The sequence below is a fragment of the Moschus berezovskii genome, chromosome 24, assembly GCF_049115385.1.
Source record: "Moschus berezovskii isolate FMDL1 chromosome 24, NW_MosBer_1.0, whole genome shotgun sequence".
Taxonomy (NCBI): Eukaryota; Metazoa; Chordata; class Mammalia; order Artiodactyla; family Moschidae; genus Moschus; species Moschus berezovskii.
In genome coordinates, this window is record NC_142483.1 from 48,880,358 (window position 1) to 48,904,849 (window position 24,492).

Below are 24,492 nucleotides of genomic sequence, written 5' to 3' on the forward strand. Positions count from 1 at the left end.
TCTTGCTTTTTCCATGATCCAGCGGATGTTGGCAATTTGATCTCTGGTGCCTCTGCCTTTTCTAAAACCAGCTTAAGCATCTGGAAGTTCGCAGTTCACGTATTGCTGAAGCCTGGCTTGGAGAATTTTAAACATTACTTTGCTAGCGTGTGAGATGAGTGCAATTGTGCAGTAGTTTGAGCATTCTTTGGCATTGCCTTTCTTTGGGATTGGAATGAAAACTGACCTTTTCCAGTGCTGTGGCCACTGCTGAGTTTTCCAAATTTGCTGGCATATTGAGTGCAGTACTTTCACAGCATCATCTTTCAGGATTTGAAATAGCTTAACTGGAATTCCATCACCTCCACTAGCTTTGTTCGTAGTGAAGCTTCCTAAGGCCCTCTTGACTTCATGTTCCAGGATGTCTGGGTCTAGGTGAGTGATCACACCATCGTGATTATTTGGGTTGTGAAGATCTTTTTTGTATAGTTCTTGTGTGTATTCTTGCCACCTCTTCTTCATATCTTCTGCTTCTGTTAGGTCCATACCATTTCTGTCCTTTATCAAGCCCATCTTTGCCTGAAATGTTCCCTTGATATCTCTAATTTTCTTGAAGAGATCTCTAGTATTTCCCATTCTGTTGTCTTCCTCTGTTTCTTTGTACTGATTGCTCAGGAAGGCTTTCTTATCTCTCCTTGCTATTCTTTGGAACTCTGCATTCAGATGGGTATATCTTTCCTTTTCTCCTTTGCCTTTTGCTTCTCTTCTTTTCACAGATATTTGTAAGGCCTCCTCAACCATTTTGCTTTTCTGCATTTCTTTTTCTTGGGGATGGTCTTGATCACTGTCTCCTTCGTATGATGTCATGAACCTCCATCCATAGTTCTTCAGGCACTCTGTCTATCAGATCTAATCCCTTGAACCTATTTCTCACTTCCACTGTATAATCATTAGGGATTTGAGTTAGGTCATACCTAAATACAGATTCACATAGATTACCTCCCCACAAAGCTACAATAAACAGACTTTTTTGTTACTGCTAAATATTTATTTCCTGTATAAGAGTGGTCAGGAACATCGCCTGCATACAATCAAAGGTATGACCGCAATATCACTCTGAAGGATTGAACATGGAGAAAAATGAGTGGTTTATAGTATAAGATTTGTATTTTTAGCTGTATTTTCCGGAAACTTATGCTATAATTGTATGCAAGAAGAACTGATAAGACCTCTTAGTCTTTTACATGGTTCTTTATTCCTAGAATTTGTCTTTTACTAACATTTTTTTTTCAAGGCTGCAAACACTTACTGAGGACTAAGCATATTCCCAGTACTGCTCTAGTCATTAGAAGAGATAAAAAGATGAAATTATATATTATACTCCCCTTTAAGGAGCTTAGCAAGCAATGGCACTTTCATCACAGAAGTCCTAGGAAGTAAATGGCTCTCTGAAGAATGATGAATAACGAAAGGAAGAACTCATATGAAAACTATGTAGAAACCCAGAAAAATCTTTATGATGAGAAAAGCAGATTAAGGTGGTATATATGGTACAACTCTCAAGACACGGATGCTTTGGATCACATTCTGGAATGGAATAGGCAGAAATTCAAAGTCAGATATTAGACTGTTCCTCTTTATTTTGAAAGTTTTTGAAAGTTTTCTTTAATAATGATATGCTGTCTTTTCAAAAATATGTTTTTAGCCATTTAGAAAATGGCTGTCACTGATAAATGCAAAGCAGAGAGGTTTCCATTTTGTAAATAACAAACTACAATTACAGATTAAATTACTAATCCACTTGGAATTCTCTCCCAGTGACAAAAAGCATCCACATGACAAAAAGTGGTGTATAAGGGAAGTCTGAGTTTATCATTATTAAGCATATGTTGGGGAGAAAACTATTTTCCTCTAGTTTCTTAACCCAGTAACTGAGGATCTATGAATTAAACCAACAAAAGGCAGATTAAGAGAAAAGACATAATTTTTATTCAGAATATGTTTAGGTGCAGGTGTTCACAGAAAAGGGGTGAAACTCAAAAAAGCAGTTAGGCTGGGGGCTTATGTACCATTTCAACGAAGGAAAGGAAGTTTGGGCTGCCAGGGATGATAAACTCTGATGCAGAGACAAGGAAATATATGAGTGAACTAAAGGAAGATAAGAGCTACTTTTGGTCCCATCACTTCATGGGAAATAGATGGGAAAACAGTGGAAACAGTGTCAGACTTTATTTTTTGGGCTCCAGAATCACTGCGGATGCTGATTGCAGCCATGAAATTAAAAGACGCTTACTCCTTGGAAGGAAAGTTATGACCAACCTAGAGAGCATATTCAAAAGCAGAGACATTACTTTGCCGACCAAGGTCCGTCTAGTCAAGGCTATGGTTTTTCCCGTGGTCATGTATGGATGTGAGAGTTGGACTGTGAAGAAAGCTGATTGCCGAAGAATTGATGCTTTTGAACTGTGGTGCTGGAGAAGACTCTTGGAGAGTCCCTTGGACTGCAAGGAGATCCAACCAGTCCATTCTAAAGGAGACCGATCCTGGGTGTTCATTGGAAGGACTGATGCTAAAGCTGAAACTCCAATACTTTGGCCACCTCATGCGACGAGTTGACTCACCGGAAAAGACTCTGATGTTGGGAAGGATTGGGGGCGGGAGGAGAAGGTGACGACAGAGAATGAGATGGCTGGATGGCTTCACCGACTCGATGGACATGAGTTTGAGTGAACTCCGGGAGTTGGTGATGGACAGGGAGGCCTGGCGTGCTGTGATTCATGGGGTCGCAAAGAGTCAGACACAACTGAGCGACTGAACTGAACTGAACTGAACTGATGCACCTCAACTTGGTGTCAGCTTCTCATCTTTGATAATAAGAATCACTTGTTCTGGTACACGGTGGGCACCTTCTCAGAGGGAAATGTATGCCCCGCTTTTGGCACCCAAGGGAAGGGCAAAGAACTCTTCCTCTGTTGACTGATTCTCAGTTGCCTGTAGCTGAAAATAATCCTTACACCAAAGTGGCATATTCAACTTCACATGGTAATGATATCTCCATTCTGTGAGCACCCCTCAGGGGCCAGACATAGCTTATATGTTTGGCCCTGGTTGGGGTGATGGGAGTCCCCCGAGCTCCTTTTTTAAGTGTCAGTGGCCTGAGGCTGAGTCTGCCCCAGAAGTGAGTACTAGCCCTCAGGCAGTGGGCATTTCCACTGCTGGGGAAACTTGAGCTCACGCCGTGTTGTCTTATGGTGGGCACCTTTGCATCTCTGCCCCATGGTTACTGTCTATTCTATTGATTCCAGCTTCTGCAGGAGGAGCCTAGGGACGGAGATATTTGCCAAAGACAGGATGCTTTGGCACTCACAGGCATATGGAGAACTCTTAAGGGGAAGCCAGGAGGACTTCTTCCCCTGCACCAGGAAAAGCATTCCCGAGTTAAGGGTGAAGGTAGACTGTTAAGATGCTTCTCTCGTTCTCTCCTGATACCATTCATCCCCGTTCCCTGCATAGAAGAAGAGTTTACAAAATAATGCATTATTCCTCTTATCTTTTTCCCCCCGCATTAAAGTTTGGTTCAGCATATCCATTTTGGAACCAGGCTGGGGACACCTCTATTTTAGTTTCTCGATGAGCAAAGACACGGTAACATCAATATGATCTCCACCAACCTCTGTCTTCTTTTTAGCTACTCCCAGGTCCCCAGAGGCCACAGCTCCTAAAGGAGGCCCCGAACCTGCCACACCAGCATTTCACTTATACTAAATCCGATTCTCAGATCAACCCTACAGGTATTCTGGACAACTTTCCCAAGGTCCACCTGGCTCCTAAGACGCATGACTGGTCCCAGTCCAGGTTACACCGTCCAGATGGACACCAGTGCTCCTTCTCTTACCTCCATCACTCTTCTTCAGAAACAGAGTGAGCTACCCAAAGCCATCAGGGCAGTCAGAATCAACTTCCTTCCCCTCTGGGCTGCCAGAAACCCTCGTTTCTCACTGTAGATCTTGTCCATGTCTGCCCTTGTGTTCTTTGGACTATACACACATCTTGCCTTTTTTTTTGGGGGGGGGCGGGGTCTCTACTCACTACATCCAAGGCAGTGCCTGGAAAGAAGAGGTAGTTCTCAGAAAAGGCCAGATGAATTAAGACCCAACAGCTTACAACCAAGAAGACATAAATGCCACCTTCTCTTCTGATCAGTATATGTCAGGGTCACATCCCAGGGAATTGGTGGCACCTGAAGGCTTTCACACAGACCCGAGTGAATCCCAACCTTGCTGCTTCTTTGCTGGGTGACCTTGAATGTTTTATTTCATCTCTGTAGCCTTCATCTTTCTCATCTGCACATGTGGAGTGATGATCCCTTTCTTAAAGGGTTAAGAAGATAAGCAATTTCCTCTGAAGACATCTAGCGCCAAGAATGTGTTAATAATGACACTCTATATTCTAACCACCAAGGTGATCCTTATCATTTTACCTTTGTGGTTTTCCATTTGCTAGGTTCGAAAGCATTTTTTTAAACTTATTGTTTTGAAATGATATCCAGAAAATAAAGGTTGCAAGAATATAGAAGAAACTGCTATATTCTTCTCCAAGATTCACCAGCTGTTAACATTTTGACACACTTGTGATCGGTCTCTCTCTCTGTATATATATATATATATACACACACATATATATGTGATATATAGATAGTTTTTCTAAATCAGCTGAACATTTTGGCATCACATTCCTTTATCCATAAACCCTTCAGTGTGAATTTCTTAAAAACAAGGAAATTCTCTTATGTCACCTTGGATCCATTATCAAGATCAAGAAATTTAACAGTAACACAGCATTACTCGCTAAGAAATCTATTTTACAAGCTCACCAATTATCAGATGATGTCAGGTGACAATGATGTCAGGTGATGACCTTTATAATACTTTTCATCCCCTGGTTCAGGATCCAATCCAGGGTGATGCATGGATTGTACTGTCAAGTCCTTTTACTCATCTTTGATCAGAAACTGTGCTTCTTTCTCTGGTTTTTAAGACACTGACATTTTTAAAAAAGAATGCAGACCAGTTATTTTTCAGAATGTCGCTTAGTTTGGATTTGTCTGATAATTCTCTGTGATTAGGTCCAGGTTAAATATTTTCGGCAGAAATGCTACAGAAATGATGAATCCTTCTCAGGGAACACATGATGTCCATTAGTCCCAGCACTGGAGATATTAATCTTGTTCATTTCATTCAACTGTCTGCCAGTAGGAAGGTTGCTATTTTTCCCTTTGTTATTAATAAGCCATTTATGAGAGATATTTTGAGACCATGTGGATATCCCATTTCCCATCAAACTCTCAGGGCTGCTGTTCTGGAAGCTTTTGTGGACAAACTTCTCTCAAGGATGAAACACTGAAGGAGGTCTGTACTGCCCTGAGGCATGAATACTCATTTTCACCAGTTTCCTGTGAGGAAGCCTTGCGGTTAATGACTTGGGGAGGGGTGGGCAAGCTGAAGCCTTGTGGTCCAGGCGCTCTCCATCCTGCACCAGCACCAGCGTGAGGGTGGAGACGGGAGAGGAGCCCCCTGCTGCAAAGTGGAGGCAAGCAAGAGACATCCCAAGGCTACAGGGTAGAGTGGGCCTCAGGCTCACAAAGGCAGAGGCTTTCTTCCTCTGCCCCTACAACTGTGATCTCCACTCATTCCTTCTGAGTATGCGAAACTCATCGAGTCTGGGGGTCTCAGCAGAGAGGCACATGGCACCGAAGATTCCCAGGAGGGTTACTGTGACAGCCTTGCTTCATTCCTCTGACTGGGGAACGCCTGAGCTAAGCTCTTGTCGTGTGAACAAGGACGAAATCAAATTTGCAGTTTTCCAAACAGTATGGGAAAACCTGGGAGTCAAAAATTGTTAGAAATGGAGGGTGTCAATTTATCTTAGCAATCATAGCCTTTCAGGGAACTAGCATCATTACCCCAAGAGTTCCAGACCAGAGCAGCGGTATAGGTTTGCTGTAACTGGGAATTGGATCTCCAGTTCTGGTTTGACTCTGACCCTATTGTGCAGTTGTCTAAATACACCTACTACTTTGGGGCCATTTTCTTTCATTTTGTGAAAAAAAAGTTATTAGAGCAACATAGACCAACCCCACTAATGAAGACTGATGTGAAAACTCCGCAAAAACCATAGCACATGGAATCTAGCAACATACAATTTGTACATCTTGACCAAGTTGGATTTATCCCAGGAAGAGAGGTTCCTTTTTTACGAGGAAAAATGAGAAGTGTAATTCACCACATTAACAGATTAATGGAAAAAAAATCGTATGAGCACATGGTCATCTCAAAAGATGCAGGAAAACTGATAAAATTCATCATGTTTATGGAGCAAATGAAATTCTCCAACTCTGCTGGTGGGAGTGGAAACTGTGCAACCACTTTGGAAAATAATGTGGCATTTTTCTACTAAAGTGAAACATGCAGATTTCCAATGGTTTACCAGTACTACTCTGAGGTACATATCAAACACAAAAGTGTATACTTCACTAAAGACATGTATTAGTATATTCATAGCAGTCCTATTCATAATAGACTTACAGGAAACTACCCAAATGCCCATCAAACAGAGGATAAATAGATTCCAGTATATTCACACAACAGCATACATTTCATTGCCAAGAAGAAGTGATCTACAATTGCACAAAATAGTATAGATGAATATACTAACATAATATTGCACAGAAGAAGTCAGACACAAGGCTTCCCAGGTGGTCCAGTGGTTAAGAATTCCCCCTGCAATGCAGTGGACACTGGTTTGATCCCTGGTCCAGGAGGATCCCATATGGCATGGAGCAACTAAGCCCGCAAACCTCAACGACTGAGCTCACGTGCAGCAACTACTGAAGCCCATGCCCTCAAGAGGCTGTACTCATAAGAAGAGAAGCCACTGCAACGAGCAGCCTGCACGCTGCAACTAGAGAGTTGCCCCCGCTGGCTGCAACTGGAGAGTCGCCCCCGCTGGCTGCAACTAGAGAAAGCCCCCACTGACTGCAACTAGAGAGTCGCCCCCACTGGCTGCAACTAGAGAAAGCCCGAGTGCAGCAATGAAAACCCAGTGCAGCCAATAGTAAATAAATAATCATTTAGAAAACCAAAAGCAGCCAGTCACAAAGGCAGTACTATGACTCCACTTACATAAGAGACTAAAACACAGGTCAAACTAGCCTATGGTATCAGAAGATTGGGTACCATTGTGGGCTGAGTAATAAGATGGAAAGGCGCATCTCAGGATCTGGTGATACGCTGTCTCTGGAACTAGGTGGTGGTCACACAGATGAGTTCAGTATGTAGAATTTCATACATTTATGTTATAGGCATTTCCCACATGTGGACTACAGTTCATTTTTAAGGGAGAAAAAACCCAACAACATCTCTTCATTAAAAAGTTCTTCAATATGGGGCTTCTTTAACCTGAAACTACAAAACCAAATCAAATATCCTTATCAATGAGGAAATGTCAAAACAGAGCCCTCTAAAATTAGGAATAAGAAAACTATGCCTTCTCTACTACCACTTCTACTTGGTACTGGAGATATTCACCTGTATAATAAACCAAGGAAAAGAAATAAATGGCATAAGGACTGGGACAGAAGACAAGATATCATAATTTACAGGAGATGGGAAGGGAAAGCCCAAACTCATTCTTTTGGAAATCTAAAAGAGTCTGTAGGTAAGATATTAAAATTAGCAGTAAAATTACATAACAGTGCTGAATGAAAAGTTGATAACACAGTTCCATTGCATTTCTGTCTCTGCAACAACAGATACAAAATGTAGTTTTAAAAATGATTTTTATTGTAACATCAATAAATATGAAGTGTTGATATATAAATGAGGAAGAATCTTTATAGAAAAATTATAAAACTTTGTTAAAAGACATAAAAGAATCTGTAAAAATTGTAGAGAAATATCCTATTTATGCTTTAGAAGACTATCAAAAGATGAGTTCTCCCCCCAACTGACTTAAAGGTTCCATATAATTATAAAAAAATTCTCACAATACTTTTTTTGTGATTAACAAACTAGTTCTAAAATTTATTTAGAAATACAAATGCCTATAAATAGCCAAGATACTGCTAAAGAAGAATATGGGGACTTATCATGTCAGATATGAGTAATTATTATAAAGCTTTGGTAATTAGATCACATAGTTTTACACTGAAAATAATAAGTAGATCAAAGAATCAAAGACAGAACCCAGAAGCAAACCTATTCATAGACAGAATTTTTTTAAAGACAAGTTGGCACTGCAGTTTAGTGAGAAAAGAAAAACTTCTTCAACAAATCTTGAGTCAAAATTGATTATCTATATGAAAAAATTACTTAGCCTCCTACCTCAAACTTTACAAAAGAAAACATTCCCAGATTGTTTAAAGATGTAAAGACTTTCCTGGTGGTTCAGTGGTTTAGACTCCACATTTCCACTGCAAGGGGCCTGGTTTCTATCCCGAGTCAGGGAACTAAGATCCTGAATGCTGGAGGCACAGCCAAAAAAAAAAATAAGTAAAAAAAAGTATATAACATTTGATGTTCTGTTTCTTGATTTGGAATGTGACTATATTGGTATTCATTTTATTATTATTTTTTAAGTTGCATATCTGTATTTTCATGTTATAATATTTAATGTATCTTATGATAAAAAATTTTTAAAGCCAATCTACAACAAACAGGCAGGGGAATAAATGAGGGAGTTGGACAGGATAATATTCATGGATTTTTTTATGCTTTCATTCATTCATACAAGAAACATTTTGGCTATATTATGCGAGGTCCTAGGGATTCCAAGAACAGGAAATAAGCTGGTCCAGACAGTCACTATGCAGTTCCAGGCTCCGCTGAGAACTCACAACACTCTGGCACCAGCCAGTTCCCAGCTTCACTGTGTCATCCCAAGACTGCACTTTGTGTAAAACACAGCGCATTCACACAGTCTACCAAAAACCAAACAACTCCCCCAGAGCGATCCATCCCCACCAAGAACGGACAAACGTGAGTGCACCTCTTCCTCCAGGCTCTCGTCCTCGTCTCCCCCGCTAACTCCTCTGCCCGCCTTTGTCTCTCTTCTCAGGACCAACACAAACTGCTCCTCCTGCACAGCAGTCTGTTTCCTCTGCTCCCTCGCTCAAGCAGGTCAACCAACGTGATGCACGGAGCTCTCCCAGACAGACCCAGTGTGCCCTGAGAAGACGCCTGAGGGTTCCATTTTCTGCCCCTTGTTACAGGGCTCAGTGCCTTTCCCTCTGTGACAGAGGAGCCTGCCAAGGGCTTCAGGAGCAAAACCAAGGGCCCCCGAGTCAGCTTCAGTCTTCAGGGTGAGAACGGGGATGTCACCTGAGAGCTGACTGAGAGGATGTATGTGCCTACTTCAGGTCAGCTAAAGTGCAGAGAGTGTAGCAACGCTGTCAGAAAAGCTCTTCTCTGGGAGGCTTGGGGCCTGGGTTTCCATCCCAGGTGAGACATCAAGCTGTCCTGGAACTCTGGGAGAGTCACTATCCTTTAGTCCACTTTTTAATGCGCACACAGATCACCTGTGAAAGTGAAAAGTCGCTCAGTCGTGTCCAACGCTTTGTGATCTAATGGACTATACAGTGGGTAGCCTTTCCCATCTCCAGGGCATCTTCCCAACCCAGGGATCGAACCCAGGTCTCCCGCACTGCAGGCGGATTCTTTACCAGCTGAACCACAAGGGAAGCCCTCACAGATCACCTGGGAATCATCTTAAATGGCAGATCATGACTCATAAGGTCTGAGCCCGATTCTGCATGTCAAACTGGCTCCAAAGCAATGCCAATGGTGTCAGCTTGCAGATCACGTTTTGACAAGGGGTTAGGATTTTCATCTATAAAATGGGCACAAAGTCTCCATGCAGATGTTGTGATTTAATTAGATAATAAGTATGAATGTGCTTGAGAAATTTTGTAGCCCTTATGAATATGATGGGTTGTTATTACTGAAGAGCTGGGATGTTCTAAGGCTTGTCCAATAAACTGGTGGTAGGACCTCCCTCCCATATTTCCACTACTTGACAACCTGAAAAACTACCCATACTCAGCCAATTTGGCAGCTGAGCCCTTCAGAAGTGTCAACTGTGCCTAGAAGACAAACCAGCCCTCAATAAAGAGGTCCCTGGAGAAGAAGGGACCAACATCCACTGGATCATCGAAAAAAGCAAGAGAGTTCCAGAAAAATATCTATTTCTGCATTATTGACTGTGCCAAAGCCTTTGACTGTGTAGATCACAATAAACTGTGGGAAATTCTGAAAGAGATGGGAATACCAGACCACCTGACCTGCCTCTTGAGACACCTATATGCAGGTCAGGAAACAACAGTTAGAACTAGACATGGAACAACAGACTGGTTCCAAATAGGAAAAGGAGTACATCAAGGCTGTATATTGTCACCCTGCTTATTTAACTTCTATGCAGAGTACATCATGAGGAACGCTGGGCTGGAGGAAGCACAAGCTGGAATCAAGATTGCCGGGAGAAATATCAGTAACTTCAGATATGCAGATGATACCACCTTTATGGCAGAAAGTGAAGAACTAAAGAGACTCTTGATGAAAGTGACAGAGGAGAATGAAAAAGCTGGCTTAAAGCTCAACATTGAGAAAACTAAGATCATGGCATCCAGTCCCATCACTTCATAGCAAATAGATGGGGAAACAGTGGAAACAGTGAGAGACTTTTTTGGAAGGGGGCTCCAAAATCACTGCAGGTGGTGATTGCAGCCATGAAATTAAAAGACGCTTACTCCTTGGAAGGAAAGCTATGACCAACTTAGACAGCATATTAAAAAGCAGAGACATTACTTTGCAACAAAGGTCCGTCTAATGAAGGCTGTGGTTTTTCCAGTAGTCGTGTATGGATGTGAGAGTTGGACCATAAAGAAAGCTGAGCGCTGAAGAATTGATGCTGTTGAACTGTGGTGTTGGAGAAGATTCTTGAGAGTTCCTTGGACTGCAAGGAGATCCAACCAGTCCATCCTAAAGGGGATCAGTCCTGGGTGTTCATTGGAAGGACTAATGTTGAGGCTGAAACTCCAACACTTTGGCCACTGATGCTGACTCATGATGTTGACTCAAATGAGCTGACTCATTTGAAAAGACCCTGATGTTGGGAAAGATTGAGGACAGGAGGAGAAGGGGACGACAGAGGATGAGATGGTTGGATGGCATCACCAACTCAACGGAGTTTGGGTAGGCTCCGGGAGTTGGTGATGAACAGGGAGGCCTGACGCGCTGCGGTTCACAGGGTCGCAAAGAGTTGGACACGACTGAGCGACTGAACTGAACTGAACTGGAGAAGAAGGAGAGCAAATCAAGGATGTGATGTGGCAGCTGACAGATTTGCACAAGTGCCCAGCCACTTCCAGAGTTAACGGGGTGGGCAAAGAGTCTGCAGAAACAGGAAGTCCTGCAAGAGAGCAAGGAAACACACATAAACACACACACACACACACACACACACACACATTATCCAAACCCAGAGAGGGACTCTTGGGTTAGTATCACATTTTCTTTAAAGGTCAGAAGCTAGTTAACCCTTGGCAGATCCACAGAGAGCTGAGAACACAGCCCGGTAAAGATGGGGGCAGGTGCATGGAGGGGCAGATGGTGAGATGGGGCAGGTGAGCTCAGGACCACTTTGGTGCTGGAACTCAGGACCAGAGCTGCTCCACAGCCCCACGAACCTTCTCCCCTGCCGGGCCCTGGGTTCCACTTCCCACACCGGGACTCTGCTCTCAGATGCTGCTCATTCTTGAGCGGGCAGCAGAGTGAGTCACTGGATGGAAGGTGTTTAAGTGGCTTGCCAAAGTCACAGTGGAGTTACTGGCAGAGCTGACTCCCAAGTCTCCGGCTTCAGGCTGTCCATCAGAAATGTAAGGGCAAGTTATCTGGGTGGCTCTGCTTAGGGATTATCAGAAATTGTCAGCAGCAGAAGTGAGGAAGAATGCAAAAAGGACTAGTATTTGTTCAGCACTTACAGTAGATCAGGTACAGGCTATATGCTAATTTATCCTCACAGCTTCATGAAGATGATATTTCTGTTAATCAAATAACATCTATAAAGGTTCTAATATGGTGTATTGTGCAGAAGAAAGTTTTCGCAAAATGTTTGGTTATTTGTCCTGTTGCCCCAAGTTACAAAGAATGCAACCCAAGAAGGTATAAGCAACTTAACCAAAAGTCACCTCTCTAAGTGGAGAGTTGACCTCAGGTCCACCAGGCTCTATGTTCTGCATACTTTCCGTTACGCTGTGCTGGAAAGGGAACAGGCTGGGCTCTGGTGTAAAACAAAGAACTCCAGTTTGCAAGGGGATTTGGGCAAGGTATTTCTCACATGGACCTGGGATGGCCTTAGGAATATTCCTGAAGAGTGTACAGGGTTGGAGAGCATCCTGCCCCCAAATTCATGCTCTTCCCAGAGTCCTAGAATGTGATCTTATCTAGAAACTCGATCGTTGCAGATGATATTCGTTACAATGGGGCCATACCTGAGTAGCTGCTGCTGCTGCTGCTGCTAAGTCACTTCAGTCGTGTCCGACTCTGTGTGACCCCATAGACGGAAGCCCACCAGGCTCCCCCGTCCCTGGGATTCTCCAGGCAAGAATACTGGAGTGGGTTGCCATTTCCTTCTCCAATGCGTGAAAGTGAAAAGTGAAGTTGCTCAGTCATGTCCGACCCCCAGCGACCCCACGGACTGCAGCCTACCAGGCTCCTCCATCCATGGGATTTTCCAGGCAATAGTACTGGAGTGGCTTGGTGGGCCTTTAATCCAATATGACTGATGTCCTTAGAAGAAGGGAACAGACATAGGGAGGATTCCAGAGGGCGACAGGGGCAAAGGTTGGAGTGACGCGTCTGCAAGCACCGAGACTTGCCACCAACCACTGGAAGCTAAGACATGGAATGGATTCTCCCCGGAAGGCTGCAGAGAGGACGCGGCCCAGCCGACATCTTGATTTTGGACTTTGGCCCTCAGAACCGTGAGAAAATACATTTCTATCGTTTTGAGTCACTGAGTTTTTGGTAACTTGTCATGCAATCCTGGGAAATTAATACAAAAAGCACTTAAGAAATTTACAGAGTGACTAGTCTCAAAGCACTGCCATCATCACCTTGAGTCAAATGAAAAAAGAAGGACAAAACTACTTTTAAACTGTGGGACTTGAGGGAGGAAGGGACATTTTGGTCGACGCAGAATTTCCATCACATGCATAAATGTCTCTCAAGCATACGCACTCACACGTACCTTCCCTCCCCTTCTTTCTGCACAGACAATTCAGAGTGCCCACAATCCACGTAGTGGGGCTGTCCTAGCCTTTTTGGATGAGGTTAGGGTGGCGATTTTATCAGCAGCCATTTCCTGCACTGGTGTGACATACTAGGGTTCAGGTGAGGTGACTCTTCCTAGGTGTTTTCAACCTCACCTGGATTTACAAGAATCCTCCTTTGTCTATGTTGGCATTAACTCCTTAACCACATTTATCTTCCATAAATAAATAACAGTTACGGAATAAATAAGTGTCACGATTCTTATTATAAATCTATTTCTCAACCTTAGCTGTTTATAAAATTGTGTTGTTGTTCAGTTGCTAAGATGGGTCCGACTCTTTGAGACTCTAGGGACTGTAGCTCGCCAGGCACCTCGGTCCATGGGATTTCCCAGGCAAGGATATTGGAGTGAAAAAAATGAAAATTGGAGTGGGTTTCCATTTCCTCCTCCAGGGGATCTTTCTGAACCAGGGATTGAATTCGCATCTCCTGTGGCTCCTGCATTGGCAAGTGGATTCTTTACCACTGAGCCATCAGGGAAGCCCTTATTGAATTATAGGGGTCACACAGAGTCGGACACGACTGAAGTGACTTAGCAGCAGCAGCAGCATAAAAACATCAGTGTCAGGATCCCACTCCAGACCAATGAAATCTGAATCTGAGTTTTTTGCAAATTCCCCCATGTGATTCTCATGTGCAGCCAAAGTGGAGAACGATCTTTGCTGTTGTAAATGTAGTCCACGCACCAAAGCACTGACACCACTTGGGAGCTAGTTAGAAATGCATACTCCTGCCCCACTCCAGATCCGACTCTGCATTCTGACAAGGACCCAGGGGATCTGTGTGCACACTATATTCGAAAGCCCTGAGCAAGACTGACCCTTCCTTATATCACCTTGGATGAGAAGGAGAATTCCTTTGGCATCCAACACCGAGCCATCAACAAGCACAGGAGGTCCAGCTTTCCTCAGAGATGATGTTCAAGCTATTTAATAACAATGCTGGCCATTGAGAGCTGGGATAGCAGCAATGTTGAACTCTGGCTGAATGTCAATTCCAGTCTTACTATTAATATTCTGGTTCTTAGAGTTTCCTGTCTTGGCTACTGTGATTGCATCTCAACCTCCAGGGCCTCTCTGGCAGGGGAGAGGTTGGGAAGGCTGCAGCAGGCACAACTCGGGTGGCTTCTTAGCTCCCAACTGTTCTGTTGCTTTTGGAAACACTGTCAGCATGCAGGGGCAGAGCTCTCACGGCTGGTGGCGGGGGTGGGGGATGCCAATTAACCACACCTCTCTTCCAGATTCTGAACAAATTCTAGAAATACAGACAGAATTTTTAAATAATGCCGTTTTAGCACACTGGGGCAAAGCTAGACTGGAGGACACAGGTTTATTGAATGGATGAACCCAGGAGGACGGTAGCTGAAAATGACATTTTCTCTCCAACCGCTGTCCCTGCCAACTGTACTGCTGAAAGCTGACTTACACAGATGACTGTTCAGACCCCACATGTTTCTGAGTCACACTTGGGTGTTAATACTTTTTTAAAAAAGTATTTTAAAAAGTCCAGTCCAATAAAATATCAAAGCATCGATCTCTTATCCACCTGACGTTCCCTGGTCCTCCAGCCTGGGCCTCCTTCCAAGGAAACGGGCCTGCGGGAGGTGGGAGAGCATCCTTGTCCTTCCCTTCTTCTCCCTCCCTTCTCGCTTTGCTGCCCTTCCTCTGCCAGGGCTGGGCTGGGCAGGCAGGGTGGGGAGCAGAAAAGGCATATCACAGCTGCCCTGGGAACAGCCTGGCACTGAGGTCCTCTGTGTAGCAGTGCCTGAGGCTGCCTCTTTCCCATGGAGCATCTTTGTGGGTTTTTCAAGGAACTTTCGTCACCAATCTGGGTGATACATTCTAAGCCTGGCTGCTACCCCCGCATTTCCCATGGACTTCCCTGCAGGTTGTCTTCTCATGGAGGATGCTCCCAGGACAGTGAAACTCTGGCTCCCGTGGTTGGGGTTCATCTCGGGCCCTGAGAAGCTCAGGCCCCCCTTCTGGGAAGAGCAGGTCTTTCTCAGGAGGCCTACTTCTTGCTGTACTGCAGATCCACCTCACCTCAAGGACTACACAAGGTGGCTACCATGAGGTACGAGAAGACTACCAGTCCCGGCATCTCCAGATTCTGAAGACACAGCCTAGTTCTCCAAGTGATTCTCTTGAACGTTTCCTTCACTGGCTTCAAAGGTCACAGAAGCAGATGGGGGTGGGCCCCAGAGAGAGGAGGGATATACTTCAGGCTCCCTGAACTCTGTTTCTAAACACATCCTCTCCGTCCACTGCAGGGGCCATGGACATCCAGGTCTGCGTGCCCTCAGCAGACCTCTGAGGTTCTTGCAGGACCAGCTCTTCTCCCTCTGACTTTGCCTCAGGGCCGCAAGTGCTGGGATTTAACAACAACCCAGGGGAAATGCTCAATCAATGAAGGATGGGATCAGCGACAAGATCCCTGGCTCCCAGTTGTGGATGGAACAATCGTGAGGTTCGTTCTGCACAGTCTCTCAGAGCAGGGCACGGACTAGGACAACGAAAGAGAGGCTCCAGGGTGCAAGATTTAGGGTGGCATCTCCAGGGTTGTGCGAGAGTGGGTCCCTCCTTAATCTGGCACCTCAAGTGCCTCATCCTAGTCCTGGCCCCATCTCAGAGGGTTCCCAGCGCCTAGGTGCTCACAGCAGACGCTACTCAGTAACATCTGGGTCAGGTTCCTCTCTTCAGACCTGAGGTGGGAGATACTCAGGTCCCCGGCTGAGCAGCTGCAGCTGGTCTCCTGCTGATGCTTCAAGATGGGAGACCAGCAGGAGCACTGGGCCCAGATGGGGTGCATTCTTGTGGGGTTTCCTGGCCCAACACACACCCAGAGAAGGCCCTCAGTCGAGGGGAAGGACAAAAGGAGGGAAAAGAGGTCAACTGGAATCCATCTTGGCTGAGAGATGCATGCCCATACCAGGACCAGATATGAAGGTGACTGGTCAGAAAAAAAGAAGCAGAAAACTACCTTGATTTAAGCAACTGTTGCACATAACTCACTCTGAGTTCAGCTGCATGTTCTTTTACACGTATTCTGCTTCTTTTTATAAACACCTTTATGTTTTCACAATCTTGGTCTCTGCTGAATTCTTCCTTCAAAGAAGACAAGAACAAAGGTCCTTCCTTCTAGTCTTTCACCACCAGAATCAGAACCACCTCCCAATCAACTACTTGTACCCTTGTCTCAGGTTTGCTTCTTGGGAATCCAAGACCCTTTCCTGTCTCTCCGCATCAACGGTCAGCCTCATCTCTGTCTGCCACTGAGGTGGTGTGAACAAAGTTCACAGGACTGGGCGTTTTAGCCAATCCTGCATGTAGGCTTCGGTCTCCCTGACCTGACCTTCTCCTCCCTGGCAGTGGCACCCTCCTTCCCTCTGGTTCTGAGCCTGTCAGGCTGCCAGCAGGACAAACCAAACAGATGGGACAGTCCTGGCAACACTGGAACCCTGTTTCCAGCTGGGAACAGAATGACATCATAAGTGGTCTTCCTTCAGACTTTTTAAGGGCTTTCCTTGTAGCTCCGCTGGTGAAGACTCTGCCTGCAACACAGGAGACCTGAGTTCAATCCGGGGTTGGGAAGATCCCCTGAAGAAGGGAAAGGTTACCCACTCCAGTATTCTGGCCTGGAGAATTCCGTGGACTGTATAGTCCATGGGGTCACAAAGAGTCGGACACGACTGAGCAGCTTTCACTTCAGGTTTTTAAATAATTAATTAATTTTGGTTGTGCTGGGTCTTTGTTGTTGCACGGACTTTTCTCTACTTGGGGCAATCGGGGGCCTCTCCAGTTGCAGTGTGCAGGTTTCTCACTGCAGCGGCCTCTCCTGTTTCAGGGCACGGGCGCTAGCGTGTGCGAATTTCAGTGGCTGTGGCACACTGACTCAGTGGTAGTGGCTCCCAGACTCCAGAGCACAGGATCAGTAACTATAGCACAAGGGCTTAGCTTCTCTGTGGCAAGTGGGATCTTCCTGGACCAGGGATCCATCCTGTGTCTCCGGCAGGCAGATTCTTTACCACTGAGCCACTAGGGAAGCCCTTCCTTCAGCTTCAAGAAAGAAAAGCCCACAAACCCCCGTTCCCTGAAATTAACCTTAACAATTGGAAACACTCCAAATGACCAATAGTAGAAGGTTAAATTACAGTATATCTGTACAGTGGAATATACATGGGCATTCAAAATGATGTGAAAGGCGTTCAGTCGTGTATGACTCTTGGTGACTCCAAGGACTGTAGCTCACCAGGCTCTCTGTCCATGGGATTCTCCAGGCAAAAATACTGGAGTGGGTTGCCATGCCCTCCTCCAGGGGATCCAACCCAGACCTCCTGCATTACAGGCAGATTCTTTATGTCCGAGCCACCAGGGAAGCCCTTCAAAATGATATTGTACCTCTATTCTTACTGATGCTGATGAGTTTTCATAACATATTAAATGATACAGAGATTTTTTTTACAAAAGAAAGAAGCCCAAAACGGAGTGGTGGGTTGAGGCCGGGAAGAGACTTTCACTCAGATTTCAGGGCTCTCTGCCTTTCCTCCTTCCTGGCACTTCTGCTACCACTCTCCAGTTGCTCTGGCAGCCTCAAGTTCTGACCTGCCCAGAATACGACATGGCAGCGTGACAGAAGTAGACACACCCCCCGTGTCCTCACGTTGACTCACGAAACAGGGCCATGGTCTGGAGGCTAGGGGAGCAGAGGACAAAGTGTGGGAACAACTTACACTTGAGGAAGGAGGTGGGCTTGGGCTAGAAGGTGACACCTCGCAAGGGAAATGAAATAGTCTTGTTTGGGCTTCACAGACGAAGCAGAGCAGGCCTCTGACCCTGCTTCTAACCTGCCTGGACACTGCCCTGACTGTGAGTGACTGCTTGCTGTGAGTGGAAGCCGCGCAAGCACCACAGATAGAGGATGAATCTTGAGACTGTTGAGCCCCTGGAGGTGCCCTGGCCAACCAAGTCCGGGGCTTAACAATATTCCAAGTTTTATAAGACAAAGCAAACAGCACCAACAGGAAACCAGAGCTTCTATTTGCTCACAGATTGACAATATCAGTTTGCGTCCTGGGATTAAAAGTGGGAACCCAGAGGTGCAGTCTTTGAAGTCTCACCCACAGAGTGGACACAATGCCTAGGTCCTTTTCCCAACTGGGACTCCAGACGTGCTGTGTCACAGGGACTTCCCAGTGCTGTTTGAGTCTGGATGCTGGTCAAAACCCAATTTGGTGATGTATCCCCTCAGTTCAGTTCAGTTGCTCAATTGTGTCTGACTCTGAGACCCCACAGCCTGCAGCACGCCAGGCCTCCCTGTCCATCACCAACTCCCAGAGCTTACTCAAACTCATGTCCATCAAGTCAGTGATGCCATCCAACCATCTCATCCTCTGTCGTCCCCTTCTCCTCCTGCCTTCAATCTTTCCCAGCATCAGGGTCTTTTCCAATGAATCGGCTCTTCACATCTGGTGGCCAAAGTACTGGAGCTTCAGCTTCAGCATCAGTCCTTCCAGTTAATGTTCAGGACTGGCTTCCTTTAGGACGGACTGGTTGGATCTCCTTGCATATGTACCCTCTGTTGTTTCTATTTATCTTTTCTTTTAATGTTAGTATATTGAAAGTAAGCTGGATAATCCTCTAACAAACATTTGCATTATTTATTCGTATAGAACGAGTGGCTTCTTTTGTTAACAAATCCTTTGAACCTGAGACGAAAGTGAAAACTTTCGGCAAAACACACGTGCAATTATGATTTTGTGGAACAGGAGGAATCCAGGGAAGGGATCATTTCAGAGTTCGGGTGTGATGTTAGTGCTACGCCAAGAAACCCAATTTCATCTTAGTGTCTGCTTTCTTGGGTCACTACTGGCCTCAACTGTTGCAAGTTGGGTTCCCCAGAAGGAGCTCTGAGAGGGAGATGAGGGTGATTATGCTGATTAAGGGGTGCCCTTGAGGTCAACATCTGTGGGAGGGAGAGGAGAAAGGCAAGAATTGAGGAGGTGGAGAGGTGAAGCTGAGAAAGCCTCAGCTCACCACCCCCACCTGCCCCAGGAGCTCTGTCACTGGAATGACCCTTCTGAGACGCCTCAACTGGGGTTGAGACAGTCAGGCCTTTATAACCTGGTATAGACCAGTCATTGGATGCGGGCTGGACCTTAGCTAAACAATTCCTGAGACTGCTGACAGCACTCCCAGAAGCTGGGGGAATAAATCCTTCAATCTGAAGGGAGACCAAGACACATCCCAACTGAGTCCTTTGGACCTGGGTCCATCTCCTCCACCAGACAAGCTCCTTACGGAACACAGCAGAGGGGACAGCTCAGGGACCACCTTTGCCTCTCACAACAGGCCCAACAATAATTACACCTCAGGCCACACTTATTGATGGGTGGACAAGTTGCTTCCTCCAACTTCAAGGAGCCTGCATTCTAAGAAAATCAGCTCTGGTGCTGGCACGCAGGTAGGAGTCTTTGTCAAACAGAGAAAGTCACTATTACTGTGCCCTTTTGAAGTACTGGTTCCACTTCTGGCTGAGCTGGCTTGTGGGCCTGGTTTTCTCAGGATGAGAAATTGAAGGAGGGGTCAGGGGAGAAAGAGGAGGAGGATGGCTGAGGCCCAGAGGGGTGAAGGGCAGGAAGGTAGATGGGGGCAGAGACCAGGAAGGCACCAGTAAAACAAGACCAGCATTGGAAACAGGACCAAGGTCTGGGGAGTAGGAAGGAGGCTGACTCGGACCCTCCTGCCATCTCTCTCTCTCACATTTGCCTAACCGAACCTCAGTGCTCCTAAGCCCACCTGTCTGTTCCACGCAGTAGCTCCTGGCTGAAGTATGAATTATCTCCTGCCTGGGGCTTCTCATGTGGCTCAGTGGTAAGAATCTGCCTGCCAGTGCAGGAGACACAGGCTTGACCCCTGGGTTGGGAAGATCCCTTGGAGGAGGAAATGGCACCTCACTCCAGTATTTCTTGTCGGGAGGATCTCACGGACAGTGGAGCCTGGTGGGATGCAGTCCACGGGGTTGCGAAGAGTCGGACACAACTGAGCACCCATATGAGCAGCTGCTTAGTTGCACTTAGCTCCTGACGACAAGACTCAAGCAGGCTTTCTCCATTACCAGGCTATTCTACTCAAAGTCCCTGTACACTCGGCCTCCCAGCCTCCAAACAACCATTTCACCCCACACCTTCCTCATTCTCAGTCAATTGCCTTGCTTCGTGGCTTCCCCTGTGGCTCAGCGGTAAAGAATTTGCCTACAATGCAGAAGACACAGGAGATGCCAGTTGGGATCTGATCCCTGGGTTGGGAAGATCCCCTGGAGGAGGGCATGGCAACCCACTCCAGTATTGTTGCCTAGAGAATCCCATGGACAGAGGAACCTGGCAGGCTACAGTCCATGAAGTCTCAGAGTAGGACATGACTGTGCAACTGAGCATGCCCTGTACTCCCTTATTTCACTGAAAAACTAGAATCAATCAAAACAGCTCTTTTGGCGGTGGTGACTGGGCAGCCAGAGCAGCACAGACCTCAACTCTGGGCTCCAGGCACCATGTGAGGGGGCTTGGGGGCTGAGGGGAGCTGGCGCCTCCCAGGGGAGGTGTGACTGCCACACCCTTACCCCTTGGGCCATCTGCAGGATGCCGGCCTCTGCCCCAGCAGTTGCCAGAGAGAGATGAGTAACAGCAAACAGCAGCAGTCAGCAGCGTTCGTGATCTTCTTTACCCTCACCACCACCCTCACCCTCTGTAGCTCCAACATGCCAGTGACGTCTCTCATTACAGCTCCCCGTGGGACCGGATCTGCCAGCTGGTCAACCTCAAGGAGTGGCGCATCACTGACGGCTACATCCCCATTCTAGCCCACAAGACACTGCCCTCCGGGTGTCACCAATGTGATTGTCACGAGCTCCAGCCACCTGCTAGGAAACAAACTGGCCCCTGAGGTCAAGCAGGCTGAGTGCACAATCCGCATGAACGACACCTCCACTACCGGCTACTCAGACCTTGTGAGTAACAAGACCACCTTCCGCGTAGCGGCCCATTCCGGTGTATTCCGTGTGCTGCGGAGACTCGAGGAGTTCATCAACCAGGCCTCCGAAACCCTGTTCATCTTCTGGGGTCTCCCAGACAAGAGGCAGATGCCCCAGGACAGCCTGGTGCACATCATCCAGCGGGTGTTCCCCAAAATGGAAGCTTACGCCATCTCTCCTGGCTGCATAAGCCAGTCTGATGACCTCTTCCGGAGTGAGACAGGCAAGGACAGGGAAGAGTCCTACTCGTGGTTGAGCACAGGCTGGTTCACCATGGCGACTGCGGTGGAGTAATGTGACCATGTGCACAGCTACGGCATGGCGCCCCCAGCCTACTGCGGCGCCCCCCGGCCCGCCCGCGCACCCACCGACCCACCGACCCACCGACCCACCGACCCACCGACCCACCGCAGCGGCCCCGCCCACCGCAGCGGCCCCCGCCTACTGCGCATGCCCTAACGCCACCATGCGCCTAAGGCGCTGGACAGCTGTGTCACCTACATTCAGAAGGGGAAGGGCAACCACCACCGCTTCATCAGGAAGAAGAGGGTATTCTCGTCCTGGGCCCAGCTGTAGGGAATCACCTTCTCCTAGCCCTCCTGGACCTAGGCCACCCTGCCTGTGGGGCTCTCACGAGACAAAGGAGAAGTGGGTGTCCACGCAGGCCATCTCCTGACCAATCATGGCTTCCAAGAATGTCTTCTGGCCCATCAGACCTTGAAGAGGGTGTATCCTCCAGCAATTCAGGGCCTGGGGGAACCTCTTGGCCAAACGGGGGTTTGGGTTTCTATGTGGTTAATGGGTGTCAAGGGTATTTTCTGTCCAGTCAGGGTCTGAGCACAGTCAATCAGAGTAATCTGAGGCTAAGTTCATGTCCTTTCCCATGAGACCTTGGTTCAGAGCCCCAGGGTGGACCCCACATCACTTCCTACTGGCTGGGACAGTGGGGTCCTGTCTCAGGAAGCTGAGAACTTTGTGTTGCCCCCTCACTTTCTAGAGCCAGAGAGAGGTTGTATGGGGGTAGGAGGCCAGGCTGGGGCATTTGTGGGGTTGGGGGATCTCCAGGGGTGACAGACTGGTGTCTGGGTCTTGGCTCTGCCCTGAGTGGCCTTGAACAAGCCCCTTGCCCCCTCTCTGGGCATTCTTCTGCCGGTGTCAGGTTCTAACGTACAATCTGAGAATCCTCCCACTTCCTGCAACGACCACCCTGGGTCTGTCCTCCATCAAGACTGAACTCCTCCAGCCTCTCTGCCCCTTGCAGGGGGCTCAGCTCCTTGAGGGGCTTGGATTGCCTTCCTCACCTGCTTCTGGAAACTGGAGGGTACTTTTGTGCAAATTCCTCTGGCATTGGGGAACTCTGAAAAGAAGGGACAAACCTTTATCTGTATTCTTAGCCCTTCCACCCAGCTGCCATTAGCTTGGCTCCTAAAGAACCAGGCCCCTGTTTCTGCCATCCAGCAGTGAGGTTTTCTAACTGTTGGAAGAGGCTTTGGGGCTAAGAGACTGGGGGATGCCAGCCCAGCTGAGATTTCCTGAAGTTCCTTTGTTTGCAGCTGTTGGAGTAGTCCAATGGCCTTCCCCCAGCTAGGCCTGGGAAGGCTCTTGGAGGCTGGGAGCTGTTGCCAAAGTTCTATCGCCTCTCTCCACATCAGGCTCTTTATTGCTGAGCCTCAGTGGGTTTACCCCTGCTCTTCTGTAGTCTTGAAGGGAAAACTGGAGGGCTTCCCAGAGGAGGTTGTAGAATGGGAGGGGTCAAATGGAGGAGGGGGCAGCCAGGAGGTGTCACTGCACACTGGGGCAAGGGGTGGGGGCTGGGGACTACCCTAGATTTGATTTTGCAATGATTTATACAGGAATGAATGCACCTAAGCTCAAAAAAATGACACCCAAAACAGCTGTTTCACTCAAGTTCAGTCTGTTTTAGGAAGTTCAGCCCACGGACCTCTCTTGCTCTGTCAACCCCACTAGGGGGAGTCACTCATTCCCACAGCTTTAATACCTTCAACAGACTGGTAATGGATGTATTTACTTTCCTAGTCCAGCCTATATTTCTTCCTTGAACTTGATTTATATACACAGCACCTGCTCAACAGTTCCATTTGAGGCATCTATGTGAAATGTACCCCCAAATAAAACTTGATTCACCTTCCACAAACCTGGCCCTCTCCCTGGGACTCGCCTCTGGACAAATGACATCTGCATCTCCCATACTCAAATGAAAAACAGAATCTATTTTCTCTGAAATTGACCCTATTTCGTTCCTTTTAGGGGTGGAGTAATATTCTATGGGGGGAGGGGGAGTGATGGGAGGGAGGCCCCAGAGGGAGGGGATATATGTATACCTATGGCTGATTCCTGGATGTTCATTGGAGGGACTGATGCTAAAGCTGAAACTGCAATACTTTGGCCACCTCACGTGACGAGTTGACTCACTGGAAAAGACTCTGATGCTGGGAAAGGTTGGGGGCAGGAGGAGAAGGGGACGACCGAGAATGAGATGGCTGGATGGCATCACCGACTCTGTGGACATGAGTTTGAGTGTACTCCGGGAGTTGGTGATGAACAGGGAGGCCTGGCGTGCTGTGATTCATGGCGGAGAGTCGGACACGACTGAGCGACTGAACTGAACTGAACTGATGGCTGATTCACTTCACTGTGCAGCAGAAACTAACATAAATTGTAAAGCAATTATAGTCCATAAAAATAAAACAAGAAGAATCAAAATCCATTAACTCCTCTCTTTGCCTCACCCTGTACAGCCAATCCACTAGCATGTCTTGCTTCAACCTTCAAAATATATCTGACTCCACAGCATCTGCCACTAGAACTACAGTAATAGCTTCACAGCCCTCTCCAGTCACTCATTCCTTGAACAATTTCCACTCTGGTAACACCGTCCATTTTCTGGTCCTTCCTGCACAAGCTGTTTTCCTGGGAGAAGAGTAAGGCAGAGGTGAAGGGACACACGCTGGAGCAACAGCCTGATTCAAAACCCTAGGTATGGGCTTCTCTCATGGCTCCGGGGTAAACAGTCTGCCTGTCGCGGTAGGAGACACGGGTTTGATCCCTGATCTGGGAAGATCGGACATGCCATGGAGCAACT

At 47.0% G+C, this 24,492-nt stretch overlaps 1 long non-coding RNA gene and 1 pseudogene across 1 annotated transcript; one reads left to right on the forward strand and one right to left on the reverse strand.

Annotated features, from left to right (window-relative positions):
• Positions 1–1,880: 1,880 nt before the first annotated feature.
• Positions 1,881–6,242, reverse strand: LOC148774059 (uncharacterized). The gene is made up of 3 exons (XR_016036149.1): positions 4,853–6,242; positions 3,875–4,085; positions 1,881–3,484 (listed from the first exon to the last, which is right to left on the reverse strand). It is a non-coding gene; the product is annotated as an uncharacterized LOC148774059 (long non-coding RNA).
• A 14,790-nt stretch (positions 6,243–21,032) lies between these two features.
• On the forward strand, positions 21,033–21,998 carry LOC129548131 (alpha-N-acetylgalactosaminide alpha-2,6-sialyltransferase 6-like; annotated as a pseudogene).
• Positions 21,999–24,492: the final 2,494 nt, after the last annotated feature.